The 21,714-nt window shown below is 40.9% G+C and overlaps 1 protein-coding gene and 1 pseudogene across 23 annotated transcripts in view; one reads left to right on the top strand and one right to left on the bottom strand.

Annotated features, from left to right (window-relative positions):
• LOC147350446 (uncharacterized) overlaps positions 1 to 21,714 on the top strand; it is a 114,512-nt gene that overhangs the window by 21,477 nt on the left and 71,321 nt on the right. For 3 of the 23 annotated variants that reach the window (XR_015148870.1, XR_015148880.1, XR_015148893.1), the window contains exon 3: positions 17,122 to 17,246. The exons of 18 other annotated variants lie outside the window; for them this stretch is intronic. The gene's annotated coding sequence lies outside the window, so the exon portion shown is untranslated. Of the gene's footprint in view, positions 1 to 8,918; positions 9,060 to 17,121; positions 17,247 to 21,714 lie in introns of those variants that run through there. 2 more of the 23 variants (XR_015148888.1, XR_015148878.1) reach the window with 2 other exon arrangements.
• LOC147350447 (U4 spliceosomal RNA) lies at positions 12,464 to 12,527 on the bottom strand (annotated as a pseudogene).

Raw genomic sequence — 21,714 nt, 5'->3', positions numbered from 1 at the left:
GGTGTTGGAGAAGACTCTTGAGAGTCCCTTGGATTGCATGGAGGTCCAACCAGTCCATCCTAAAGGAAATCAGTCCTGAACATTCATTGGAAGGAGTGATGCTTAAGTTGAAACTCTAATACTTTGGCCACCTGATGTGAAGAGCTGACCCATTTGAAAAGACCCTGATGCTGGGAAGGTTTGAAGGCGGGAGAAGAAGGGGACAACAGGGGATGAGATGGTTGGATGGCATCACTGTCTCAATGGACATGAGTTTGAGTGAACTCCAGGAGCTGATGATGGACAGGGAGGCCTGGCATGCTGCAGTCCACGGGATCGCAAAGTGTTGGACACGACTGAGTGACTGAACTGAACTACAATGTTTTGTTAGGTTCAGGTGTACAGCAAAGTGATTCAGTTATACTTTTGTGTATATTTTCAGATTCTTTTCCATTATAGGTTATAATAAGTCATTGCATATAGTTCTCTGTGCTATATAGTAGGTCCTTATTGATTAGCTATCTTATATACAGTAGTGTGTGTCTGTTAATCCCAAACTCCTAATTTATCTCCAGCCCCCTCTATTCCCTCTCATAACCATCAGTTTGTTTTCTATGTCTGTGAGTCTGTTTCTGTTTTATAAATGTGTGTTTATATCATTTTTTAAGATCTCACATGTAAGTGATATCATACGATATTGTCTTTCTCTGACTTACATAATAATCTTTAGGTCTATCCACGTTGCTGAAAATGGCATTATATCATTCTTATGGCTGAATAATATTCCATTGTATGTATATACCACATCGTTTTTTCCCATTCATCAGTCCCTGGACACTTAGGTGGCTTCTGTGTCTTGGCTATTGTAAGTGCTGTTGTGAACACTGGGGTACATGTATCTTTAGAGTTTTTTCCAGGTATACACCCAGGAGTGGGATTGCGGGGTAATATGGTAGCTCTATTTTTAGTTTTTTAAAGAATCTCCACACTCTTTTCCATAGTGGCTACAACAATTTACATTCCCACCAACAGTGTAGGAAGATTCCTTTCTTTCCACACCCTCTCCAGCATTTATTATTTGTAAACTTCTTCATGATGACCATTGTGACTGATGTGAGGTAATACTTCATTGTAGTTTTGATTTACATCACTGTAATAATTAGTGATGTTGAGCATCTTTTCATGTATCTGTTGACCATCTGTATGTCTTCTTTCAAAAAAATGTGTACTTAGGTCTTCTGCCCATTTTTTATTGTTTTTTTTTGTTTTGTTTTTATATATATATTTTAAACTTTTTATATTTTGGAAATTAATCCCTTATCTGTAGCATTGTTTGCCAATATTTTCTCCCAGTCTGTAGGTTGTCTTTTCATTTTGTTTGTGGTTTCCTTTGCTGTGCAAAAGCTTTTAATTAGGTCCCATTTAAAGCACTACTTTTAAAGTTATAATGTACATACAAATCACCTTGTAACCTTGTTAAAATGCAGATTCTGATGCGTTAGGCCCAAATTGGGGCCTCACATACTGAATTTCTTTTTTTTTTCATTAAGTGAAAGAGGTTTATTTAGGGAGATAAACACTCCAGAGACTAAGTGTGGGCGATCTCAGAAAGTGAGAGGGGCCAGGGCACGGTGTTGTCAGTTTTTTTAGGGGGTGGGTAGTTTCATAAGCTAATGAGTGGGAAGAGTATTCCAGCTATTTTGGGGAAGAGACAGAGATTTCCAGGAACTTGGGCCACTGCCCAGTTTTGGGCCTTTTATGGTCAGCTTTGGAACTGTCACCTGTGGGTGGGTTATGGGGGCTTGCTCATGTAGTGTGAAAGTGTATTAAGGCTCAAGGTTCAGTGGAAATCAGTCATCCGCCATCTTGGACCTAGTTGGTTCTAACCAGTGTGCGTTGTGTCCTCAATGGCTGTAATTCTTTAAAGGTTGTGCCCTGCCCCTTTCCCTTCCGTTTCATTCCCCACTTAGAAATTTTACTCCCATAATCTTTTGAGAAGCAGAGAGGGATAGTCTGTTTTCTGTAGCTGTTTCAGGGCTAAATAGGGGCATCAACTCTGCCCTGTTAGGAAGTAAAAATCTTTCGATGCCTGATCTGGGGGTCCCAAGGGTAGGACAGCCTCTTGTTTTAGGTAGGTTTGTGCTGGAATTCCTGCGCAGACATCATCTTAATGCGGAACTGTTGTAACTGCTTCTGTAGTCTTTCTATAAATCTTCCTGAAGATAAAGCATTTTTGTAACACCATCAGAGTACAATAATAATTGTCTATGAATGACAAAAGACTGAAAAGGTATGTTTAGACATCTGATTACAGTCTAATTGATACAGAAGCTTGGTTACTGTTGTGACATACAACTTTTTAAGATAACAACTATAACTATAGCATTATACCAGGACTTATCCAAATTTTAGAAACTTTATATAATTTTTAGAATGTCTGTATTAATAACATTCATCTATATAGTATATCTTAAGTCAGTTTATTGCTCGTGTAGTAATGGGCTTTTTGTAATTTAATATACCAAATAATATTAGTTAAACATTTCTCTCTGAGATGCCCTCTAAAGCATCCCAAAGTTAGCTGGAAGTCAAAAGAATGTTAATTAAAATTTGGTATTTGGGAAGTTTGTCAAAAAACTTTGAAATATTTGGTCAAATAAGATCATCGGTCACAGTGAGACAATACTTATTTCTTAACCAAAGTTAAAACAGACCAAGATACTGAATTTCTAGCAAGCTCCCAGGAGATACCAATGTTGCTGGCCCACAGGCTACACTTTGAGTGCCAGGACTTTAGGGTGCTTGTTTATATGTCTGTAAATGACGCTGTAATGTGCCTGAGGGCTAAATCTTTGAATACCCAGTGCAGTTCTGGGGGCTTGACAGGCACATAATATATGCTAGTTGAATGATTGATGAATGAATGAATGAACCTATGTTAGAGGATCATAGTGAAGTGAAACTTGATTAGTCATGTCCAACTCTTTGCAACCCCGTGGACTGTACAGTCCATGGAATTCTCCAGGCCAGAATACTGGAGTGGGTAGCTGTTCACTTCTCCAGGGGATCTTTCTAACCCAGGAATCGAACCCAGGTCTCCTGCATTGCAGGCGGATTCTTTACCAGCTAAGCCACAAGGGAAGCCCATACCTTGGTATTGAAGGGTCATTCCCAAGATATGTTGGGCGTGTAATAATTGCACTGCCAACTATCTCATAGCTTTCCATACCCTTCAGCATTTTTATTCATTTAAAACTCATCTTGGAGAGGAAAAGAAGCTCTAATCCCAGTTGAGGAAAAACATTCTGGAATGCCACACTGTTGGTAGGGAGGTATATCACTCTTCTTTCAACTGTATTTGAGTCAACTCATTAACACCAGCTGACAGAAGCTTCCCCTCCTCCGTCCTTTTGCTGCAGCTCCTCTCTTCAGATCACTGCGAAGAAACTGGTCACCAAGAGCTCAGGGACAGGCAGCAAATGTACACGACTAATCTCATAGTAGGGGTCTAGCACTGTACACTCAAAACAAGTCACTGGCATAGGTATTAGTATCCCTATTTATAGACAGAGAGTTGAGGCTTGGAAAAGTAGTTTGTCCAAAGCTATTAAATTAGTGGGCGATAGAGCCAGGGGTCAAACAGATTTAACACAAAGTCTGTGTTTTTTTTTTCCTTTCATCACACTGTGAAAAAGAGATCTAACAGTTAGATCTAAGAGATCTAACAGTTAGATCTAAGAGATCTAACTGGCTACACAGGTATTTTTCAAAAGGTATGTAGGTCTTGCTTTCAAAATCAAAAATAACTCACATTAGCTGTGAAGAAAAGGTTACCAAGATTTCTTATTGTACGCTTTCTGTTGAGTAGAAAACAATATTCATTTGGCCTTAGACAGTCTTAAGTAATTTAAACTTAATGCTATTATCTTTTATGGTATTACTTCCATGTAAAATCATTTCTAAAGACTAAAAAGATAAATTCTGATCTCAATCAGGTTGAATTATTGTAAATTCCTAATGAATTTCTAATGAATAGGGTATAACTTTATTATGTGTGTATGTATATAAAATAACATATATCTTTAAACAGATAAAGAGTCATCTCAGTGACATTTTGACATTTCACAATTTAAGGTTTTCCTGTACCTTTGGGAAGCAGTTTTTAAAAGCTGAAAGGGAATTTTATTTTTATCTACTTATCAAATTAAATGCTATAGTTTTTCCTTTAGAAAACTGAGACGAGAACAAAGGAAGAACAAGGGCAGATGAAGATTAGAGGGGAAATTGGCCAAAATTAGGTGTGATGTGTGTAGGCAAAGGGGGCCGGAGGATGGGCCCTGCTCTGATTGACTGGAATGTCTGGGCGAGAGTAAAGGAAAGGCGCGGCCCCTGGAGCAGCCGAGTCCTTATTTTTACAGACAAATGACCCTTAGGGTCTTCTTAAAAAATAGCATTTGAAAAGTCAGTGTGGTTTATCTAAGAAGAATTTCCTACCAGCAAATTCGTTCTTTTAAAAATGCAAACTATAAGGTTCGCGTTCTAGACTGGGTTTTTCATTCCAAGTAGCTTTTGAATAAGGAGATTCACTACAAACTAAAAGTATGTTCATCTCAAATAATGCAACAAATTTGAGTTCTAGCAGGATTTCCTGGTTTAACAGAAGTGTTCCATAACAAATTAAAATTGTAATCTTAACAAAAACAAGGAAACCATACTTTATATGTCTTTTCTTACCTTTTATTCTTTTGAAATAACAGCAGTTTTTTTCTTGTTTCTAAAAGTTTTTATGATTTAATGAAATAGACTAATATGTTGGAGTTTAGAACTAAACGCCAGGCAAACATGCAGTTTAAAGACATTCGCAGCTTGCTCGCCAGAAACTCATCTGTTGGGCAAAAACCTTCATAGAGTAATTCTGAGTATAATTAACTTTGGTTTTCATTGGTCATATAGAAAAATTAAGGGCCATTTCTTTGGCCATAATAGTACTATCCAAAAAATAAAAAGAAAGATAAAAGGGATATAAAAAGGACATTTTAATAAAATGTATGTTTACACAGTCTAAACAGATTTTTAAAGAAACATAACTGCCTAAGTACAAATTAAATATTCCCCTAAACTTCAGTTTTTAACCACTATTTTACCAACATTATTTTTTATTATTATTTTGGTTTAAGGAAAAAGCTATTTCCACACAGTGCATCAAAGGGCACGAAAGTCTCTATCAGTAATCTTCTTTAAGCTGTCTGCTCATGCACATCAAAAGGTTTTAACTATTTATTTGTGCCCCAGTCAGAGAGATGGCCTTCTTTTCGTGCTCTAGACCGCTCTCTAACTGTGGGAAGGAAATATGCATTTTACTAGGGAAAATGCAAATTGTATTTGCCTGTACCCACAGTACTTGCATCTTTCCTTTACAAATTGAAAAATTCTAAATCAATCAGAAACCAAGGAGGAAAAGAAAGAGGAAAATCAAGATGTTGGCAAGACTCCCTCCAGCTTGTGAAAACTCTTTAATGGCTTTTTTTCTAAGTAGGAAAGATTTCTCAAGAAAAGTCACTCAGTAAAACACACACACACAAAGCAAAACCAAAAACACTTCCTTTTCTGTCTGTATCATTGAAACTCAAGTTTGTATACAAATTAATTTCAATTGAATTGCCAAGCCTCTTGTTGTTTTCAAAACTGCATCTCAGAAAAGCTTAGACCTTTTTCGGAGCATTAAAAAAAAAAAAAAAAAAGCCAGTATAGAGAAAAGCAGTATTATCACAGAGTCCATTTTGCAGGTGAACAATGAGGACAATTTGTTAGAGACAAGAATTAAGAGTGGTTCTAAGGCCCAACTACAAAAATGCCCCAATGCAATTATTCAGGTCACTCACATGATTGCTTTCAGGGTACTCCATATCTGATTATCCATAGCCAGGATAAATGAATGGACATGGTTCATTGACATTGTATGTTTTGGTTACCTACTTTTTCATCCATTTGAAAAAATAAACATTCTGTATATGTGCCAAACTTGTGTTTCATTATGAGAAATGAACTTTAAATGCTTTTTGGCCAAGGGGAAATATTTTTGGCCTCAATATGATGTCGGGCATTTCTTTTTTCCCTCAAGCCTGTAAGACCTTGGTGGACTTCTCCTTCTTGGAGTCCAGGTCTTTTGTGTGTGTGTGTGTACTGCTTTTAAGTACATGCCGAGACATTTAAGTAAATGTTTTTAAATAAATTTGATTCTTTATTTTAAACAATCTTAATTTCCCTCTCGAAATTGTGGTTATGGGTGAGAGACTCATGGTCTCACTGGTCAGTGATCCAACTTTCCAATTACTCAGACTGCACCTCAAGAAAACCCCAGTGTCTTCCCTCAAGAGAGGCTGCTCCCACAAATTCTAAGGTCCTTATTGATCTTCCTTCAACAGTGAGTTGACAGATATTTCATGTGGCGTCAGAGTGGGCAGCCTCTTTTCCTTCTACCTTCACGGACCTCACCCATGTTTGCTGTAGGAATGGATTTTGTCTTTCTGAGAGAATCCTGTTCATTGGAATTGGGTGTTCTGTTAGTTTTTTGTGGTAAGGAAAAAGCATTTCAACAATTCCCTACCCTTTTGCTGGAAAATATGTCTCACCCTGGCCCTTATCTTCTTTTTGTGTAGAGTGGGGTAAAGAAATGATTTATCCTCTCAACTGCATGTTCTGCATTGTCTCGCTGACTTCCCTTCCAGGCTCTCCATGGGATTTGAGAATTTATATTTCCTTGCTTTTGTTTGCTGATTGTATAAAGGATTTTTATCTTCTCGTTTCACGTTAAGTCTCACAAGCTAGGATTTCCTTTCTTTAGTAACACTTTGTCCCCTAAGCATTTTTAAACTTTTTTTTTTCTGGAGTTTGTTCACACTCTATTTCACTCTTATTCTGTTTCTTGTATACTCTGAGGCCATTGCTTTTCAGCTTTATCTGTTGTCTTTTTCTTTCCTTTATTTCCCTGGAATGGCAAACTACTGCCTCTCACTCTCCTGTCTTTCTTTCACTATTCTTTAAAATGACCTGAAAGGTGAAGTCCAGTATCCACTCTATGGGCTTCTATTTTTTGCTTCTAAATGCACCATCAAGCAGAACTTACATCCATACTGAATAGCCGTTCTCAATTTAGAACCACCTATTGTCATTCACCTAAGTGTCATTTGTCCTTGGGGTGTAAGTTTAGCTCTACACAGGTGAAATGGAATATACACCAGAGGGAGCAAAAGAACAAAGACCGTCATTCTCCCACCTACCTAACCACTAGCAGACAAGGACTTACAGCAGATAGTTTGGGCCTAGGACTTAGAGTGTTTCACACCAGGGTGTGTGTGTGTGTGTGTGTGAGAGAGAGAGGGAGAGAGTAACATATATCAATTTCTGTAAGAATAAAAAAATTAATGAATCTCATAAAGACAAAAGAAATAACATTGCAAGTTAAATTCAATTTGTATAAAATAATTACAACAGAAGGTATATTTATAAGATATTTTCCAAGCTGCAATTGATGGCTCACGTTTTTTTTTTTTTTTTGTGGCTCACATATTTTTTTTGATTGCTTACATTTTTGAAGATAATATTCTGTATGATAAAATTCCAAGTCAGTGAAATTGGAATGTGCCTCAGAATTTGCTATAGGGAAATCTGGCTTGTATTTAGTTAATTCAATTGTTTTGAAGTTTTCCTCTTAATACTTTAAAAATATTTAACTGATAAGTAGTAGCATTAGTTTGATTCAGGTTTATAAGGTATAAAGTAAAAGACTAGTAAGTTACGTGGTTTAAGGCAGCAATGAAAAAAACCTGGCTCTAAAAATTTCACATATTAGCAAAAGCAGCAAAAAGGAATCAAATCATCAGCCTTTTCAAACATTACCTCTACTGTCTTAGAGGATCAGCAGCAGCAGGAGAAAAATCACAGCCCTAAGATGTGTAGGATTTCATCTTATGAGATGACTCCTGGTGTGCAGTTAGAAAAGATCAGAAAGAGCTAACTAAAAAGCAAGAGTTTTAAAAAGCACAGCAAACATTTGCCTGACCTCCTCTCTCCCCTGTTAAAAAATTGCTAGCTTTCATGGTTGTGTCAAACATTTTTTAATGCATATACTATTGAGGTCTTATATCACAACGTAAATACACCTATAACAAATATGCAAGAGGATTTTTAGGAAAGTGAAATTAAACGGTTGTGTATGAGACTGTAACGGTAGACACATGTCACTCATTATACTTTTGTCCAAACCCGTAGGATGCACAACAGCAGGAGTGAACCCTAGTGTAAACCATGGTCTTGCGGTGACTGATGTGTCGGTGTAGGTTCAGTTGTAGTGGTGGAGTATGTTGGCAGTAGGTGAGGCTGTGCGTGTGTGGGGACAGCGAGTATATGGGAAGTGTCTGTACTTCCTCTCAACTTAGCTGTGACCCTAAACTGCTCTAAAAATCAGCTGAAACAATGTACACGTCAGAGACCTCCCCCGTCCCCCGCCCCCCTCTCCAAGCATTCAGTTCAGCTTTTCACATGCTCTGGAGTAACAGAGAAGGCACGTAACTAGCCTCCGGACGTTCCTGTATCTAATATGGCCACAGAATTTATCAACTACATAAAGCATTTTGGGAGTGAAGGGACCACTATTAATAATTGTGTAGAGACAACAGGTACCTGAGACTATTCTAGAAAAGCAGGATGTATGATTACCTAATATTCCCTGGTTTACCAGCATTATTAGACTATGAAAGTAATGTGGCAACATGATGGAAAACTTGAAAATGAGGGGGAAATACATAATCTCAGTATCCTAAAAGAACCATTCAGTTAATTTTGGATTTGCTTCCAATGTTTTCCCTATTATTTTTTTTTTTTTTACAATTGCAATCCTAATATGTATACGATTTTGTATCCTGTGTTTTTCTCTTCAGTTCAGTTCAGTCGCTCAGTCGTGTCCAACTCTGCAACCCCATGAATCGCAGCACGCCAGGCCTCCCTGTCCATCACCAACTCCTGGAGTTCACGCAGACTCATGTCCATCGAGTCGGTGATGCCATCCAGCCATCTCATCCTCTGTCGTCCCCTTCTCCTCCTGCCCCCAATCCCTCCCAGCATCAGAGTCTTTTCCAATGAGTCAACTCTTCACATGAGGTGGCCAAAGTACTGGAGTTTCAGCTTTAGCATCATTCCTTCCAAAGAACACCCAGGGCTGATCTCCTTTAGAATGGACTGGTTGGATCTCCTTGCAGTCCAAGGGACTCTCAAGAGTCTTCTCCAACACCACAGTTCAAAAGCATCAATTCTTCGGCACTCAGCTTTCTTCACAGTCCAACTCTCACATCCATACCTCACTTAGTGTATGTCATAAACGCTTCTTCACATTGCTTGTTTTTGAAATCATTTTAACATCCATTTCAGTATTCCATGGAGGAGGTGTACCTACCTATCATTTATTTAGTCATATACATGTTTGATTTTTTTTTTTAAGTTACGTATAACGGAGAAGGCAATGGCACCCCACTCCAGTACTCTTGCCTGGAAAATCCCATGGGCGGAGGAGCCTGGTAGGCTGCAGTCCATGGGGTCGCCAAGAGTCGGACATGACTGAGTGATTTCACTTTCATGCATTGGAGAAGGAAATGGCAACCCACTCCAGTGTTCTTGCCTGGAGAATCCCAGGGACAAGGGAGCCTGGTGGGCTTCTGTCTATGGGGTCACACAGAGTCTGACACGACTGAAGTGACTTAGCAGCAGGCTTAGCAGTACATATAAAGTAAGCCCCTTGCTACTCAAAGTGTGGCCTGATAAGCTGGATATCACCTGAGAGCTTGTTAGAAATGCAGAGATGAGAGCCCCACTCAAACCTACCAGGTCTACTACATCTGCCCTTTAAGAAAACCTCTAAGAGATGCATATCAAAGTTTGAGAAGCTCTGAGTTTGTCTGCTTATAAATAATGCTGCTGTGAACATTTTCATGCACATGCATTTCCCCTGCTCATGGATAGTTTAGTTGTATCCAATTCCCAGAAATGAGATTATAAATTAAAAAGCCTTACAGATTTTTATGATTGCCAGAATTAGGGGAGAGTGCTTTAAGAGGCAGAGGGGTGGGTTTAACTGAGCACTATAACCTGAAGATTGGTCCAGTTAGTTCCTCTGCTGGGTGGTGGACTATGATTGACCCATTGGGACCTCTGGTGTTAAAAGTTGTACAGCGTAAAGAACAAGCCTCATATTCCCATCTGAAGGCAGAACCAGAGAGGAAAATAACTTTCTATTGCATCTTCCTGCCCCACAGACCCACAGAGCTCCTTGCAGTGCCCATCAGATTTCAAGACTGACAAATCCTAAATATTCCAATTAGAGGCCAGAAACCTCCTTAAGTTTCGTGTCTAGGGAATTCATTCCTGACTTTCTCTGAGTCATGAAGAGAAATGCTTCTTTTGGGGGCCTTCAGAGTCACCTCCCAGCCACAGTAATTCTAGCTCTGCTCTGGCATCCATAGCCAAAGGGTCACTGTGCTGCTTCCTTGATGACTCCTAAGCCTTTCTTCCTCCCCGGGAGCTGCTGGTATTTTCTTTTGCAGATCATCTCAGCCCTTTGGGGGCCTGTAACTACAGTGTTTAGGCCATCCCTCTTGGGTTCCTACACACCATCCAGACTTTGCTCACCACTGCTTTCCTGTCTGACCTGCGTTTGTACCCCAGAATCTCTAGTTTTTCAGCTGGCCTCTGGGTCGCTGTTTTTCTTGGGGCAGTGTCACATTCTGAGGTTTATGATGTGCTTTCCTGATAGTGATACTGTCCAGATCCTCAGTTTGCTTCTTTGTGTTCTTAAGCCTGCCCATCAAAACTGCCACACCTCAGGCCTGCTTATCGGTGTGGACGTCTGGAACAGAGTCTGGCAACTTCATCCTGGTGGCTCACCTTCCTTTAAGGATGGTTTCAAGGGTACATCTGGATTTCTCTTAAGATAACTGGGATTCAATGTCCATCCTGATGGACTTAACTAGATCACTGACCTGCAATTACTATTTCTTCTGAAGACATTTTCCTCACTTAAGTTGCTTTCCCTTTCCCATCAGTGACAGAGCTTAACGTTATTTCAGAGAGAAATGAAAGGGTGGTTTCTGTGACCTATTCTTTATGGGATTAAACCTGTAATTCCTACTTTATGTAATCATCTTTGGTGTTCAAGCATGGTACTATAATTGGCATCATTTGGAACTGTTTGTGTACGTGTGTGCCTGTGTGTGTAAGGAAAAGAGAGAGAAATGTTGAGAATCTAACTGACCTTTACTGTAGTTCATTTTGCTCTGAGATAGGCCAAGTAGATTAACTTGTCCCCAAGATGACTACCATCCCTTCATTCCTGGAGGGAAAAAACTGTGCTCACGCTGAGCACTAGAATTCACGCCTCCACGTATTTGAGTCTGGGCTAATCTGTGAATGCTGTGACCTGCAGAATAAGTGAAGTTCGTTCACAAGAAGGCATATAGCTTTTGACTGGCTCTCTTGCAATGCTCACTTGAGCGGGGAATCAGTTATGATATGAGAAATCTGACTTCCCCAGGGCTGCCATGCCATGAGGAAGCCCAAGGTAGTCACGTGGACAGAGATATGACCAAGAAGCCCACAGTTATCTCAGCTCATTTGTCACACATGTGAATGAAAAAACCTTTAACTTAAGACTCCTGGCCTCTGCCTCCATTCTGCTAAAATTATATGAGGGACCCCATATAAGAAAAACACCCAGCTGAGTCTTTAAAGGCTCAGAATCATGAAAGATAATAGTAAATATTTGTTGTCATCTACTAAGTTTTGGGGTTTTTTGGGGGGCGGAAATAAATAGCTACAATACCAAGTATCTATTTTTGTCAGGAAATATCTCAGATCCAGGGTAGTAAGACAACTGAATCTGTTATTATGCCACAGGGTTTGAAGTTCTGCTTCAACTTGTCTTTAAAAGCTACAGCATGCTGAATTAGCCTGGAGTGGGTAAAGTGTTATGGCTACCTTAATTTGTTATCCAGATGTGGCTTAGATGTGCTCCAGAGCTGGGTGATGAAGGATGTCGATTCAGTGCTGATGGACTAGCTGTGTTCAAGGACTTTATTCTTGGAGAGGCTGACATTATGAATATTAACTATAGTATGAAAACAGGCAATAGTCATAGAAATTTAGAGGAAGAAGGAGCCATGGGTATAGAAATTGCTAGTCTATTCATGCATTTTTTAGATTAAGTGAACAGAGGTGCACAAAGGTAAAATATCTTGCCCAGACCAGAGAACTGGTTGGTTTTCATGTTAACATAAGAATTCCGGTCTCCTGATCCAGAATCAGCTCCTTTTACTGTATCACTCTGTCTTCTGGTTTATAAAGAAACACTGAGGAAATCAGTATGCTATGCGGCTTTGTCTTCCCTTCCATTTATTGTGTATGTCCTATGTGCTATTGATCTGTTTTCAATTAGCAATAATTAACAATAATCGCGCCTTGGATAAACCTCATTGGCTTCGATACTGCCACTGCACAAAGCTACCGATCTATATAATGGGACTTACAAGGACCTTATATAATCGTTAGGAGAGTTAAAGGAGACAGAGTATGGAAATTATCTGGCACCTACTGTGTGCTCAGTAAATGGTGAGAATCCTCTTCAAGAGCCTAGTGAGACAAGTTCTTGGGATAACCATCTCAAGGGCCTTTAAACTGAAAGAATTTTCCCTCACAAACAATACCCTAGGTATGAGAAATTCATCCCTGGGGAGGAAAACAGAAGGGAATTCAGCATCCACCCAAGTTCTAACCCAGACAAGGAGACATTTAAACGACCTGTGAGAAAAGAAAGGAGCTGGATGGGGATAATTAGCAGGAGCGCATGGAATAACTCACCATCCTGTGAGAGCTGAGTCAGCTCTGGACACAGGACTGAGCAGGGAGCGGGCCTGGATGTCTGGAGTTCTTTCTGTCAACTTTTTATAAAAATAAGTACCTCGAGCTGTCTGTCTGTCTGCTGAGGAGACGATCCATCACCCGGTCTGTGAAAGCGGCTTTCCTTGGGCCCATCTCTCCAGACTTCTGTTGTGGTTACTTGTCTCACTGTGGTTATCCCCACGTCTGCTTCTCTGTCTCCCTCATATCGCATGTGCTGGGTATGTGTGTAAAACTCTTTATGTGGAGTCTGGGAATGGTTTTTAATACATTCAGAGCAACAAGCCAGAACCTCCACCTTTAATACCTGCTTCTGCCATTTCTCATCAGTGGGGCTGTGAGCACATGTGGGGAGCAGCCGCCCGAAACGGATCAGGGCCTCACTGCGCAAGGAGAAGCAGATGGAGGAAAAGGGAGCTATTGTGTTGAACACCTGTCCGGCAATAGAGACCAGAAAAAAAAGAGGGTTCGTAGCAGCTCTGAGGAATAGTGGACAGAGCCCGGATTGTGGACACAGTAACCGAGGATGCCACAGGTTAACTCTCATAGCGATTTCAGGTGATGAGCAGGAAAAAGTATTCTCACTAGTTTTCTTGCTCGCCTCATGGCAAGGTGAAATTGTTTCAGAGCTGTTGGCAGATGCCTTTGGAGCTAGACTGATGGCTTCAAATTCCAGGTCTGCTGCTGGTTGGCTTTATGGTTTGTGGTAAGCTATTTAACTTCTTTGAGCTACAATTTCCTCACCCAAAAAAACCCAGGGTTGATGATTATGCCTGCTTTATAGGCACGTTGTAAAGAAGATTACATTGAAATAGTGTAAGGAAAGTGCCTATCACTGCCCTGAAATATTATACATGCTGCATGAATTATAGCCATTATTATATTGATAATGATTTTCAAAATAAGTAGGGGAAATATTAGGGAAATGCAAATTAAAATCATAATGAGGTATCATCTCATGCCAGTCAGAATGGCCATCATCAAAAAGTCTACAAACAAATTCTGGAGAGGGTGTGAAGAAAAGAGAACCCTCTTACCCTGTTGGTAGGAGTGCAAACTGGTGTAGCCACTATGGAGAACAGTGTGGATACACCTTAAAAAACTGGGAATAGAACTGCCATACAACCCAGAAATCCCACTACTGGGCATACACCCCGAGGAAACTAGAATTCAAAGAGACACATGTACCCCAATGTTCATTGCAGCACTATTTATAACAGCTAGGACATGGAAGCAACTTAGACGGCCATTGGCAGGTGAATGGATTAGGAAGCTGTGGTACATATACACAATGGAATATTACTCAGCTATAAAAAGGAACACATTTAAGTCAGTTCCAACGAGGTGGATGAAACTGAAGCCTATTATACATAGTGAAGTAAGTCAGAAAGAGAAAGACAAATACTGTATATAAATGCGTATATATGGAATTTAGAATTTATCGACTATCCTACATGCAGTGCAGCAAAGGAGACAGATGTAAAGAACAGATTTTTGGACTCAGTGAGAGAAGGCAACAGTGGGATGTTTTGAGAGAATAGCACTGAAACATATATATTACCATATGCAAAATAGGTGACCAGTGCAAGTTAGATACATGAAACAGGGTAGTCAAAGCCAGTAATCTGGGACAATCTAGAGGGATAGGGTGGGGAGGGAGGTGGGAGAGGCATTCAGGATAGGGGGCACATGTATTCTTGTGGCTGATTTATACTGATGTATGGCAAAAACCATCACAATATTGTAAAGTAATTATCCTCCAATTAATTAAAAAAAAAAGTGGGAGAAGTGCTGTAAAGTGAAGAAAATTAGCTTACTCATTTGTACTAAATCTTCAACCTAACACTCAAAGCATCACTTAACCTCTCTGAACCTAGTTTTCTTTTTTTAAATTTTATTTGTTTTCAGCTGTGCTGGGTCTTCACTGCTTCTTGGGCTTTTCTCTGCGGCAAGCGGGGGCTGCTCTCTAGTTGAGGTGTGAGCGTTTCTCATTACAGTGGCTTTTCTTGGTGCAGAACACGGGCTCTAGGGCGAGAGGGCTTCAGTAGTTGTGGCACATGGCCTCAATAGTTGCAGCTCCTGGGCTCTGGAGCATAGGCTTGGTAGTCGTGGGGCATGGTCTTAATTGTTCTGCAGCATGTGGGATCTTCCTGGATCAGGGACCGAACCTGTGTTTCCTGCATTGGCAAGCAGATTCTTTACCATTGAGTCACCAGGGAAGCCCCTCCCTTTTAAATGAGGATCATTTTGCTTGACCCATTCACATATTTGGTGAATCTTAATCTTAGGTCTAGTTGGACTTCCTTTTCACTTCCTTTTCTCTTCGACATCAGAATGTCTAGCTCCAGAAGAAGTGAGGGACCACATGATTTTAATCCAGGGGTCAGGATTGGTCTGAATCTGTTCGTAAGACAACACTCGGTTGTGTCCAACTCTTTGTGACCCCATGGACTGTATAGCTGTAGCCTGCCAGGCTCCTCTGTCCATGGGGATTCTCCAGGCAAGAATACTGGAGTGGGTTGCCATTCCCTTCTCCAGGGGATCTTCCCGACCCAGGGATCTAACCCTGGTCTCCCACATTGCAGACATCATTACCGTGAGCCACCAGCGAAGCCCCCAATCTTAGGTCCAGTCAGACTTCCTTTTCTCTTCAACATCGAGATGTCTAGCTCCAGAAGACATGAAGGGACCATAGGATTTTAATCCAGGGGTCAGAATTGGTCTGAATCTGTTTATAAGACAAATTGAGGGTGGGTTTTTTGTTTTTTTTTTTTTTCTGATGGGAGATGGTTAGAGCTCCTCCTCAAAAGGACATATTGTAAACATTCGCTACTATTGTTTATGCTTTTAAAATGTTAATGTTCTGTATAAAGACTAAAAAAGGAACTTCTAGAAATGGCAACCCACTCCACTGTTCTTGCCTGGAGAATCCCAGGGACGGGGGAGCCTGGTGGGCTGTAGTCTATGGGGTCGCACAGAGTCGGACACGACTGAAGCGACTTAGCAGCAGTCCTACTGTGTTTTGCTAACAGTTTTGTAATAAGTATGATAGTGAATTGTGTTTATAGACTCAGCTAATAATAAGAAAAAAAGAGAGAGAGAGAGAAAAAAACATTGAGTACCTGCTGTGTGCAGGCGTGTCACAGTTCTCCTCTAAGTAAGGACTATTGCATTCCTATTTTACAGAGAGGAAATCTGAGACTTTGAGAGGTTAAGTCCTTGTTGAAGTCCCTGCTGGCAATGGATCGATTCTGGGTTTGGATGCAGATCTGATTCCAGAGCTCTTGTTCTGTCCAGTCCACTTTACTGCCTCCCTATGCAGCTGGATTTGCTGGACTTTGATGTGGACCCAGTAGAAACAGCCTTGCAGTTTTCTGAGGCTCTTGAAATCCTACGAAGGATGCGAGCTCTCATCTTAGGCATGGCTTGCTGCTTCCGCTGCTGGGTGCAGATGATAGAAACTCTCTGTGCATATGTCAGTTATTTCAAGACGCTGAGTGTGAAACTTTTAATCAAGTCTTTCAGAGGAAGGCCCCATCTGGAAACAGTTATCCAGATGTTATAAACCACTTCGGCCAGCAGTTGCCAGACTGCTGTCCAGGTGATGAGTGGAGGACCCCCCTCCATATGTGGAAGATGTTCCGCAGGGACTGAGAGCTGGGAAGTTTGTAACTACTGGGCTTCGTTCTCCCCTGGAATGGCTGTCAGGGCCTTGTGTCCTCAAGACCGAGGGTGTCCTGATGACTCCCAGAAATTTCTGTGCTGAAGAGTAAATGTCCCCATTTCCTCATGATCCCCAGCTGCTGCTGCTAAGTCGCTTCAGTCGTGTCCGACTCTGTGCGACCCCATAGACTGCAGCCCACCAGGCTCCCCCGTCCCTGGGATTCTCCAGGCAAGAACACTGGAGTGGGTTGCCATTTGCTTCTCCAATGCATGAAAGTGAAAAGTGAAAATGAAGTCGCTCAGTCGTGCCTGTCTCTTCGAGACCCCATGCACTGCAGCCCACCAGGCTCCTCCGTCCATGGGATTTTCCAGGCAAGAGTACTGGAGTGGGGTGCCATTGCCTTCTCTGCATGATCCCCAGCACCTACCCTGAAAGTGGGGTAGGGGAGTAGTCTGTGCAACTGCAATGCTATGGGCACCTGCCCTCTGCAGCTCCAGTTTGGGACTTTGTTTATGGATGGTTTTCTATTCCCCCAGGCCTCTACAGAGAAAGCGCTGAGTCCCAGAGCTGCCTAACAGAGAAAAACTGCAGAATTACAGAGTTATTACCACTGGGAGACAGAGGCATGGAGCAGATCCTCTGTCTGGATCCTACATATAAGGTCCAGGTTTTTAATGAACTAGAATCGCCGTCTGGAAGTGGGAGGGCTCCCTATGATTCACACAGCTCTGTGTGACAAAAATGACACAGCTTCTAATCACACTTTATGCTTTGTTTTGTATCACGTCGCCTTTTGGTTTTGATCTCAAAGTTCATTGCTGCTATTGTCAACTGAAGCCGTGCTACTCATAAGCAATATGACATCAGGCAGAAAGGGTGGAAAGCTTAGATGTGAAAATTAGACTGTCTGCATTCACATCTGTTGCCTTCTTCCTGTGTGACCAGGGATGAGTTGACCTTAATCTCTCTGAGCTTCTGTTTCCCCTTGGAAAATGGCAACATGACAGTACAGTGGTGTCACACGCCATAGGTCTGCTGCGAAGGTTTCTGTGGTGGCTCAGGTGGTGAAGACTCTTCCTGTAATGTAGGAGACCGGGGTTAGATCCTTGGGTTGGGAAGATCCGCTGGAGAAGGGAATGGCAACTCACTCTAGTATTCTTGCCTAGAGAATTCCCCAGATGGAGAAGCCTGGTGGGCTACAGTCCGTGGGGTCACAAAGAGTTGGACATGACTGAGCGACTCACACTTTCATTTTACAGGGATGCTGTGAGTATCGGAGGAGATGATGCGTGTAAAGCACTTAGTACAATGTAAATACCCAATGGACCTCATGATTGTGGGGATGGCTGCTGATGACCATTGTTCTAAGAAAACTTGATGTCTTCCTGTTAGCTAGAAGGTGTTGGGATCATTTGTATTTAAACTCAATTGGCTAGTGATGTGGGGCTTCCGAGGTGGCGCTAGTGGTAAAGAACCCACCTGTCAAGGCAGGAGACATAAGAGACGTGGGTTCGATCTCTGGGTCAACCTCCAGGAAGACCCCCTGGAGGAGATCATGGCAACCCACTCCAGTATTCTTACCTGGAGAATCCCCATGGACAGAGGAGCCTAATGGGCTACAGTCCATAGAGTCACAAAGAGTAGGACACAACTGAAGTGACTTAGCACGCATTGGGTCAGAGCAGGCAAAGGCTAACTGGGAGGGATGAGATCCAGCTGATGCCATTTACATTCACACTAGCAGACTGGATTGTAATCAGGCCCAGCCAGCTTGATTGAAAATCAGCCTCTCCACAGGAATGTCACACATGCAAATGAGGATTTTGATGGTCTCTTGTAAAACAACCTTCAGTTTAGTCTGCGTAGCCCTGCCATTTGAGAGCCAAAGTCCCCAAGGTGGGCCAAACACTGCATAATTGCTCTAGTCTGATCCTAGCCTCGGGAACCACAGAGGCAAGTTTTCTACCTTCCAGTCGCTGAGAATGCTGTCAGCATTGCTACTGAGTGAGCAAGCCCTGTGGTTATTTCGGAGCAGAGGGAGCCAGGCAACACGCAGGCTGGGAAACAAAAAGTGAACCCTCACTAGCCCCCTCTGTTTAGTAATATGTTCTAGCAAAAATCTAAGTTGAACCTTTGAGGATGAGGAACCGTGGTCTGTAAAACCAGTAGGACCCTTTCAAGGTCTGCTCATTTAGAAACTTTTCTTGATACATTCAGTGTTTTGGAGTAGGATTATACGCTTGTAATTATTCACTTACTCCCTGAAAACCTTTATTTATTTTTAGTGTTTTTTTTTCAGATGAGTAAAATAGTAGAACTCTTGAATCTATTTAAGTATAATTTTGCTTTGTTTTATCCAGTACATCTGGATTAATTTAGCCCCAGGCAAAGATCCATTCGCATCAAACAAAACAAAACTATAGCTTTCAAACCATATTTTTCACTAAAAATTTCCACCTTCAAGCAAATGTTATTTACATAGTTTGATACAGAGAGGACTCATTCACACTCTGACTTCTTGAATGATACCTTTGTGTTTACTTCTTTCTTCTTCTCCCTCAAACGTTGGTCTATCCCAAGAGTCTCTTGTTGATCCTCTTCCCCAGTCTTATGATGCTCCTGCCCACAGAGATCTTAGTCACCCCTCTTGCTTTGCTTGTTACCTTTGTTCAGGTACTACCCAAACAGTGACACTAAGAAAAAATTAGAATGATTTTCAGATGTGTCAAGTTCAAATACAAAAGTCTCAGCAGAAGCATACACAGACACTCTTAGGAAAAGGCTTTTTCTCTTGCCTATAATTATGTCTTGAAAAAGCTCCTGTTTTAATAAATCATGGGTCATATCTATTTGCCAGAGAGGCTGATGAAGCAGGTCTATTTTTCTAACAACTTTTTTCGCCTAGCCTGTGGGGTCTCCCGTTTCATGCTTCTGTTTATCCAAGTTTTATTTACAATATCCTAAATAAATCTTTGTGCTCTGGGATCACGTGGATGTGAAGACGGTTTCAGGGGTTACCCGTGAGTGTTGTAATGTTACGAACCATATGGCAACACTTTACTGTTGAGGACACAGGGATCTCACTGTGTGAGACTGAAGTCAGGCTTCTCGCTCTTGACTTAAGGAAAGCGATTCAGACAGAGAACCAGATGGAATCTTATGCAGACCCCATCCAAACCACCACTGGGCTAGGAACAGTGAAAACTGCCCGTGCTCTCCCTTCTTTGCTTGGATGAGGACAAGTAGGAAGCAAATTACTTCCATAATAAAAGTGTAAATAAAAATTCTTTTTTTTTTTTTTTTTTAATTTTTCAGCACTTTATTTATTTATTTTTTTATTTGATAAATTTAATGCCTTTTATTGCCATACCTCATTTTACTGTGCTTTGCTTTAGTGAGCTTTATAGATACATGTTTTTTTTTTTTTTTCCTTGTTAATTTTCTGTTTAGTTGATCTATCCATAAGTGTGAGTGGGGTATTAAAGTCTCCCACTATTATTGTGTTATTGTTAATTTCTCCTTTCATACTTGTTAGGATTTGTCTTACATACTGCGGTGCTCCCATGTTGGGTGGATATATATTTATAATTGTTATATCTTCTTCTTGGATTGATCCTTTGATCATTATGTAGTGACCTTCTTTGTCTCTTTTCACAGCCTTTGTTTTAAAGTCTAATTTATCTGATACGAGTATTGTGACTCCTGCTTTCTTTTGGTCCCAATTTGCATGGAAAATCTTTTTCCAGCCCTTCACTTTCAGTCTGTATGTGTCCCCTGTTTTGAGGTGGGTCTCTTGTAGACAACATATGTAGGGGTCTTGTTTTTGTATCCATTCAGCCAGTCTTTGTCTTTTGGTTGGGGCATTCAACCCATTTACGTTTAAGGTAATTACTAATAAGTATGATCCCGTTGCCATTTACTTTATTGTTTTAGGTTCGAGTTTATACACCATTTTTGTGTTTCCTGTCTAGAGAATATCCTTTAGTATTTGTTGGAGAGCTGGTTTGGTGGTGCAGAATTCTCTCAGCTTTTGCTTGTCTGAAAAGCTTTTGATTTCTCCTTCATACTTGAATGAGATCCTTGCTGGGTACAATAATCTGGGCTGTAGGTTATTTTCTTTCATCATTTTAAGTATGTCTTGCCATTCCCTCCTGGCTTGAAGAGTTTCTATTGAAAGATCAGCTGTTATCCTTATGGGAATTCCCTTGTGTGTTATTTGTTGTTTTTCCCTTGCTGCTTTTAATATTTGTTCTTTGTGTTTGATCTTTGTTAATTTGATTAATATGTGTCTTGGGGTGTTTCTCCTTGGGTTTATCCTGTTTGGGACTCTCTGGGTTTCTTGGACTTGGGTGATTATTTCCTTCCCCATTTTAGGGAAGTTTTCAACTATTATCTCCTCAAGTATTTTCTCATGGTCTTTCTTTTTGTCTTCTTCTTCTGGAACCCCTATGATTCGAATGTTGTAGCGTTTAATATTGTCCTGGAGGTCTCTGAGATTGTCCTCATTTCTTTTAATTCGTTTTTCTTTTATCCTCTCTGATTCATTTATTTCTACCATTCTATCTTCTAATTCACTAATCCTATCTTCTGCCTCTGTTATTCTACTATTTGTTGGCTCCAGAGTGTTTTTAATTTCATTTATTGCATTATTCATTATATATTGACTCTTTTTTATTTCTTCTAGGTCCTTGTTAAACCTTTCTTGCATCTTCTCAATCCTTGTCTCCAGGCTATTTATCTGTGATTCCATTTTAATTTCAAGATTTTGGATCAATTTCACTATCATTATTTGGAATTCTTTATCAGGTAGATTCCCTATCTCTTCCTCCTTTGTTTGGTTTGGTGGGCATTTATCCTGTTCCTTTATCTGCTGGGTATTCCTCTGTCTCTTCATCTTGTTTAAATTGCTGAGTTTGGGAGTCCTTTCTGTATTCTGTATTCTGTATTCTTTACTGTGGCGTTTCCTCGCTGTGTGTGGGTATGTAGAGGTGGCTTGTCAAGGTTTCCTGGTTAGGGAAGCTTGTGTCGGTGTTCTGGTGGGTGGAGCTGTATTTCTTCTCTTTGTTCAGTCGCGCTATGGGGAGGGAGGGAGGGATGCTGCTAACAAATGACACTGGCGTGCGCTCGCA

This window comes from Bos grunniens, chromosome 20 (genome assembly GCF_055505025.1).
Source record: "Bos grunniens cultivar Pamir isolate PY7600 chromosome 20, Bosgru_T2T1.0, whole genome shotgun sequence".
Classification (NCBI taxonomy): Eukaryota; Metazoa; Chordata; class Mammalia; order Artiodactyla; family Bovidae; genus Bos; species Bos grunniens.
Note: the sequence above shows the minus strand (reverse complement) of the source record. Positions and strands in the feature narration are given on the sequence as shown.